Below are 7,597 nucleotides of genomic sequence, written 5' to 3'. Positions count from 1 at the left end.
GGGGCACGGGGCGGGGCCGGAGCACAGGGGCGGGGCACAGGGGCGGGGCCGAGGCGCGGGCCGGGGGCGGGGCACAGAGGCGGGGGCGGGCCCAGGGGCAGGGCCGGGGCCCCGAGCGGAGCCGCTCCCAGTCGGAGCCGCGGTTCCCGCAGAGCGGAGCCGGTCTGGGAACCCTCGCGTGTTAAGGACAGGGCTCATTTATCTGCGCGGAGCAGCATCGCCAGAGACATCGGAATCGACTTCCACGTTCACCCTTAAAACTGCGGCAGAGGCTTTGAGTTTTCTCCCCGTGCCACACAGTCCTGAGTCCCGTGCCGTGAGTGATCCCACCGTCTCTCCTGAGCGGGCACCGCAACCTGGGCTTGGTTCGGGCTCCCTGGAGGAGACGGCGGGATGGGGCTATTGGATGCGGCCCCTTCAACTGCAAGGCAACAGAAATACCATTCATTTTAATTGTATTGAGGCTCCAGTTTTGTCCTCTTAAAAGTAACAGACAAGGGCAGACGGCTTTACTTGAGGGAAGATCATGCATGACGCAGAAAATCAGGAGGTAACCTTGGCAAATCTGAGAATACCAAACCTTCACGTAATCACAGTTTAGATCCTGTGTCCCTGCCCACTACGGAAAGCAGCAGAGGGTTTGCTCTGCTCTTTCTGAACCAGAATCTGAAGAAGGCAGGTTGTGTTATTAGGAGGATCTAGACTTGTGTCCCTGCAGTTAAGAGTTTCAGTATTTTACTGATCCAACATCCATCTGTCATCAGTCTCCGGCAGGGCTTTCCTGAATCCCAGTATCCCAGCGAGTGCCCTGGATTGCACTGTTGCAAGTCAGATAAAGGGCTGTGCAACAGTAGCAGGCTGGCTACTCTTTGAGGGAGGAAAAAAGGAAAAAACCCCAAACAAACAATAAAGAAAACATGAGCAGCTACCCTGGCACAGGGCTATAACACATACAAACTCAATGTGTGCATGGCTAATAGCTCTGACAGATCTGGGACACATGTCAGATCAGCCAGGCTGGTTAGAAACTAGCCAGGTGGCATCTAAATTATAGGACAGTCCTATTGCTACGTTTAGCAATATCCTTGATCCTGTTTCCGTTCATGCTTTTAAATACGTTTTTCCTTATGTTTGGCTTGCATCTCATTTTGTTCACTGAATCTCTCCCAAAGGGAAATGGTGGGCAAAGTACTGTTTTATTGGAGACAGGACAAAGGTCTGAAAAGAACTGTAAACAGAGAGAGGAGCAATTGAACAAAAATTGATAGGAGAGAAAGGCTGCCGGTTTTTTGCTGCTGGGCATGTTGCCTTTCACCATCATGCCAAAAACAATGCTTATTGGACTGGGGAAAATCTTGTCTCTAGCACCCAGAAGCAGGCTGCTGTCCCAGCCAATACTATTTATTTGGCATATCTGTCTCCAGGGAAAGAGGACAGCTAGGAATGGATTAATGAATCATTCCAGCGGTAGAAGCTGCTCTTTCTCCTGGTTAGCAAATAAGAGCTTTTATAGAAGGAGTTAGATTTACATTAAATTCAATCCTTAGAGCAGTCATTCTGCCTTCTAGTCATGCACAAATCAAGCACTATTCACAGATCTAGTGAAATGTCTGTGTAAATGTAGAGAACGGAGCATATGGCCTTCCCTGCAGCCAGGACAGGTCACAGCCACCATGAGCAAAGGCATTACGCTTTTCTGTTTAAAAGCAAGTTAGAAGTAAGTGGGGAAAGATCTATCCAATAAAAAACCTCAGAGTCTTCAATTCAGTCTCACTATTATCAGAAGAGCATTTACTTAAGATGCTAAGAAGGATGTTATACCACTCACTACTCTAGCACTGTCCAATGCAATGCACGATTTGTATTATTTGAGGGTTGATGCAATACTCTTTTATTAAAACTTTATGAGCCATTTGTTGGCTCATAGGAAAAAAAAATACACTATCATCTGAACTCATGGGCTTGCTTTTTTTTCATCCTGCATAATGGATCAAAGGTCTACCCTGAAATATTGCAACAATGCATAAGTAAACTAGTTTAATTAAAATTATGCAAAATTGGGAAAAAAATAAGACATAATGATCAATACCAAGACATTGCACAAAGACTTCTCTACATTCTGAATCATTGCTGAAATATATATATATATATATATATAAACATATGGGGTTAAAAAAGTTTTTGAACAAGAATAATAACAATGTAAGATTTCATTGAAATGTATCTGAGCTCTGCTGCTGAGGATAGTATGTAAGTAGGGTGGGGAATGCAATATGGTTTACTCCCATGTTGATGAGAATGGACTGGAATCCCGGAACAACATAATTATTGTTATTGTTATATTGTGACTAATTTAGTGTTAAGGCAGAGAAGGAAGTGGGAGGAGAAAAACATCAGGAATTATTAGTTGCATGTACGCGCAACAAGGAGATCGTTCTGTTTTTCCTGTAATTGAAATACAGGCAGTAGAGTTGTCTTGAAACAATTACTTGGATTTATTTATTTATTTTCCTTAATTTTTATTATACCAAACATTTTTTATGGGTAGGAACAAATTACTATGATTAAACAGAAGACATTTTCAACTTTTAGGGAAACTAAACCTCTCTGTTGCTCTCCCTTTGTGAGTGAATAGATTAATATCCCTTTCTTAAGGTTCAACTGGGAAAAAATCAAAACTAACAACAGTGCTTTGCTGTACGCTTAATAAGACAGAGTAAATATCTTCTTCTCGTGCCTTGCACAAATGAGAAAATAAATATCAAGTAGATTTGATTTAATAAATCACGTGTAGGATTAGGAACATAGTCCTTGTTTCTACTGTTACGTACCAGAAGTATCTTTCACCTGTGGAAAAGCTGCTCAGCTACTTGTGGCTGCCTGACTTTTTTTCTGCTTTACAGTGCAGATGTGATAGATAAAGTGGTGCATTTAAAAAAAAATAAATTAATTTTAAACAAAAGGGCATGTACATAAATACAACAAAGGCCTAGTTAGAGTTTACCCGATAACAAGTGGTTTGCACTAAAACTCCCCCATATTCTCTATTGTGCCCATTTTACATCAGCTTAAGATAAAGAATTTGAAGAGGAAAATAAAAGGATCCTGTTTTGACAAGGATAGGGAGCCATCAGTCAGCAAAGACAGGAAGGGGGAAGAAAGGAAATGAGGTCACACTTCTGCTTTTGGCATAAGGTATCCTTGGAGGTTTTTATAAGGGCTTAGGCAGCAGATCTTCACCTTTGCCTCATACAGGGAGGGCAGGAAATAACAAAAAGACAACATAGACAATGGTGGAAATAGATCAGGGAGTAAAAATGCTTCTTGACTCTATGGGATATTGAACAACTGAGGCCTTTTGTTGACTTTGTTACTGATGTGATGAGAGGCACGGTCAGTGTTACACAGACTGGGACACTGGACACTCACAGTGTTTGTGGGAAGAAACACCAAATACCAGATTTGCATTCTGAGCTGTGTACTGAAAACAGGCGGTGACACACATCTTCATTTTTATGATGACTGATTATTTTATCCTCATGGACACATCCTGCAGTAGTAGTAATTCCAGAATTTAGCTTTGTGATGTGCAAAAAACGGATAATCTTTTTGTTTGCTTAGAGATCACTATCTGATAATTTAATTTGATACTTCCTAATTCTTGCAACAAGAGAAAGAGCAAATAATTGTTTCCTTTTCAAGTTCTGACTTTATAGATACCTATCATCTTGACTTTGAGTTTTGTCTCTTCTGAGTTACAGGATTCTAGTTCATTTTTCAATCCATAAGTTCTTCTATAACTTTGAACATCCTTTATTTTAACTTTTTGGTCCTATTTTATCTTTTCTATGAGGAGTAGCTGTAACAGAACTGATTATTCAGGATGTAGGCACACCATGGATTAATAGTGGTTTAGTGGTGATTTCACTTTTGTGCTGCGTTCCCTTTCTAAGCACTTGTAACACTGTACTTAGGGTTTCGATCACTACAGAGCATGAAGAAATAGAGATGCCTAAAGATTCAGTCTGGAATGAAAGTTATGCTGCTTCCCAGAGGGAGGGTTGAACAGTGCCTCCTCTAGAGCAAGGAATCTGCCCTCACTGTACCTTGTGCTAGTCCCATACTCTCACTAGACATCTGCTATCAGATTGTATTGGGTGTACGTGGCAAGGATTTGGTAGTGGGGAGTCTGCAAGGGTGATTTCTGTTGAGAAAACATCAGGAGCTTCCCCCATATTTGACAGAGTCAGTTCCAGCCGTCTCCAAGACAGACCCACTGCTGACCAAAGCTGAGCCCATCAGCAATGTTGGTGGTGCCTCTGTGATAACGTATCTAAGAAAGTGTAAGAACGACATGCAGCAGCTGGGTGAGAGTGGAGTGAGAAAAATGTGGAATAACCCTGCAGACAACCAAGGTCAGTGAAGGAGGGGGAGGAGGTGCTCCAGGCACCAGAACAGATGTTCCCCTGCAGCCCATGAGGAATAGGAGAAGACCCTGAAGGCCCATGGTGTTGCAGGTTGAGCCCCTGCAGCCCATGGAGGACCCCACACCAGAGCAGTCTGCTGCCAGAAACTGTGGTCCAGGGAGAGGAGTCCAACAGGAGCTGATTTTCTGCTGGGATCTGTGGCCCATGGGGGACCCACGGTGGAGCAGTCTCTTCCTGAAAGACTGTACCCCATGGAAAGGGCACGTGCTGAAGCAGTTCTTAAATAACTGCGGCCCAAGGGAAGGACCTATCCAGAGCAGTTTGTGAAGGATTGTATCCTGCGGGAGGGACCCCAGGCTGGAGAAGGGCAACAGCTATAGGAAGGAGTGGTAGAGAAGTGTGTGCTGGTGTTGGCTGAAATAGAGGTGATTTTCTTCATGGTGGCTTGTATGGTCCTGTGTTTTGGATTTGTGATTAAAACAGTGTTGATAACAGGAACATTTTATTGCTGAATAGTGCAATCCCCATTCCCCATCCCCGCTCTGCTGCTCACGGGGGAAGAGGTAGAAGAGTCGGAACAAAGCAATAAAGTTGAACCTGGGAAGAAGAGGAGGTGAAGGGAGGGTGATTTTCGTTTTGGCTTTCTTTCTCACCATCCTGCTCAATTTTAAATTAGTAATAAATTAAATTAATCTTCTCCCTGCCAATCCTGTTTTGCCTCAATGGAAATGAATAAGTGACCTCTCAAGTCACAAGATTTTTCATCTTATTTTCTCCCCTTGAGTTCTTGAAGAGGTGGAGCAGGAGAGTGTCTTAGTGGGCATCTGGCAGCCAGCCAAGGTTAACCCGCCTTATAGACACTGTTAGAAACAAGATACTGGCTTGGATATGCTTGTTTTCTGACCTTGTATAGGCAGACTTGTTTTTTTATCCACATTCTTTTAATGTTTCCTAAGTAGTAAAGGTGTCAAAGTAAAGCTCTGTCGATTACTGAGTTGTTCCTTGTGGGTCCCTTCTAACTCAGAACATTCTGTGATTCTCTGCTTCTGTTCCTTTCTTAGAGTGTGAGTTTGATAGCTCTACTGGGAAAGTGGCTCTACTTTATTACTGCTATGCAGGTACCCCTAAATTAATTTGAATCTTCCCGCCTGGAAGGATTAAATCTGAAATCAGAGTCTGTGGTTAGTTATATATGGCTTTTTCATTTAAGGCACGCCTGTGTGAAATTTGTCAAGTCTGAAACAATTAAATTATTTCCTTCCTAATATTGTTCCTGAAATCATTGGGTGCCACATAAGCAGTACCTTACATAAAAAGGGATTGGTTTTTGATCATACTACCTTGATCCAGAAAAGGGGGAGGTTATACGTGTTAATCTCTGTTCCCATTACTGTAGTACCTCTGGCCCTTCTTGAGATGCACAAAGGAAGTGACAGCTAATCAGGTTAATTAAATCATGAAGGTCAATAACCCTCCCTCCTTTCTTTTCATGTTCGGTCTCAAAGATGCTTTCTTGTCCTCTCCTGCATGCCAGAAGGGGTGTGTGATCTGCAAAAGTACTAAAAGCTCTGGCCCAGTGCCTGAGAAGTTGCGGACAGGGCAGAAGGATAGGGAGGTTACCCAGGAGGGGCTGTTGTGAGCGAGGTAAGATGTTCTCACCCTGCAGGTACCATTTTCTTAGGTTTTTCACCAGAGCCTCAGGAGAATGACACAGTCCTTGCTGAGTACAGGGCCTATTGCTTTTGTTGTGTTCCTTTTAGAAAGCATGTGCCAGTGACTCAGAGAGCCACGTTCTGCATCCCGGAAATCAGCACCTAAGATTCAGGAATAATTAAATGCAGGCCTCTCCTGTTTCACATGCATCTTACCTTTATAACTTGGTCCGGGGTTTTTAGGGAAATCAGAATGTCTTTTTCTCCCATAGCGTGATGTAATTAATTTCTGTGCTTGTTTTTTTTTCTCCTCCTCATTTTAAATATCAAAAACAATATAAAAGGCTTTAATTTAGATGCTTTGTACATTTTTTGATTTTTGTAAATAATAAATTGGTTCTCCAAACTGTATAGCCGAAATAACAAATATATAACATTATATTCATAAGATAAAATAAGAAAAATTAGATCTTACACTTAAAATCAGATTCTTAATATAGTTAATTAGCACTTCTTAACCTTTTCATTGTTAGAGCTTGGGACTACTAACAAATCTATTGCTTCCAGAAGTAGTAAAGGGAGGGTTTGGCCACAAGTTGTCAAAATAAGAAATTATCACAGCTAGAACTATCTGCTTTCTTTGTAAATGTTTGTTGAGTAGATGGGAACTAAAATGTTAGTGAAACAATCCCATTTTTCAAACCCTTATTCAAATTATTCTTATTGTTAACGTAAAAACCTTTAGTGTTTTGACTAATGATTTAGCTGTACTTGGCACAAAGTCATAGAAAGCAAATGCATGGTAGACTATTAGCATGTTCACTTCTCGTTAAAGATGTAAAGAATAAAGTATTTCTAAAAACAAAACCAGTAACATTCTACTTCTAAAATAATGAAATGTGGCAGAAAATGGTCTTACAATGGAAGCAGCTCTGAATAGCAGCTACTATAGCCTATTTAGAAGACTTTTGTGTGAATGCTATGCTGAACAAAATGTGGAATTTAAGCTGTTGTTAAATGCAGATAAAGGTCAGAGATCACGATCTCTAGTAACGATTGCTTGCGGTATTGCAAACTTCTTTTATGCACAGGAGGCATGTGCAATGCAAGAAACTAGACAAATCACTGCAAAATAAGGTTTTCTTGGCAACAGAGAGGAATTTACTGCTCCTGACAAAGACCAGCATACAAATGGGTTTGAAATTCAGACACAGACAACTGCTGGAAAAGAACTGCAGATTAGTATTTGTCTTGCATCAGCTGGCTGGTGGGGAAAGGATAGAATGTAATTTTTTCTAGGAAGTTTCCTCTTCATCACTGGATTTCTTTCTTATGAGTTCATACTTATAATCTGTAAATTTAATTTTTGTTATGACCATTCACAGAAGCTGTAGTTCGTACACATTAACAGGTCCCGTGACGCTCTGTTGAGGGGGTATTGCTTTGGCCAGTTCAGGTCAGCTGTCCTGGACATGTTCTTCCCCAGTTTCTTGTGCACCTCCTCCCTGGCAGAACACG

The sequence above is a fragment of the Lepidothrix coronata genome, unplaced genomic scaffold (genome assembly GCF_001604755.1).
Source record: "Lepidothrix coronata isolate B3197 unplaced genomic scaffold, Lepidothrix_coronata-1.0 Scaffold105, whole genome shotgun sequence".
Lineage (NCBI taxonomy): Eukaryota > Metazoa > Chordata > Aves > Passeriformes > Pipridae > Lepidothrix > Lepidothrix coronata.
Note: the sequence above shows the minus strand (reverse complement) of the source record.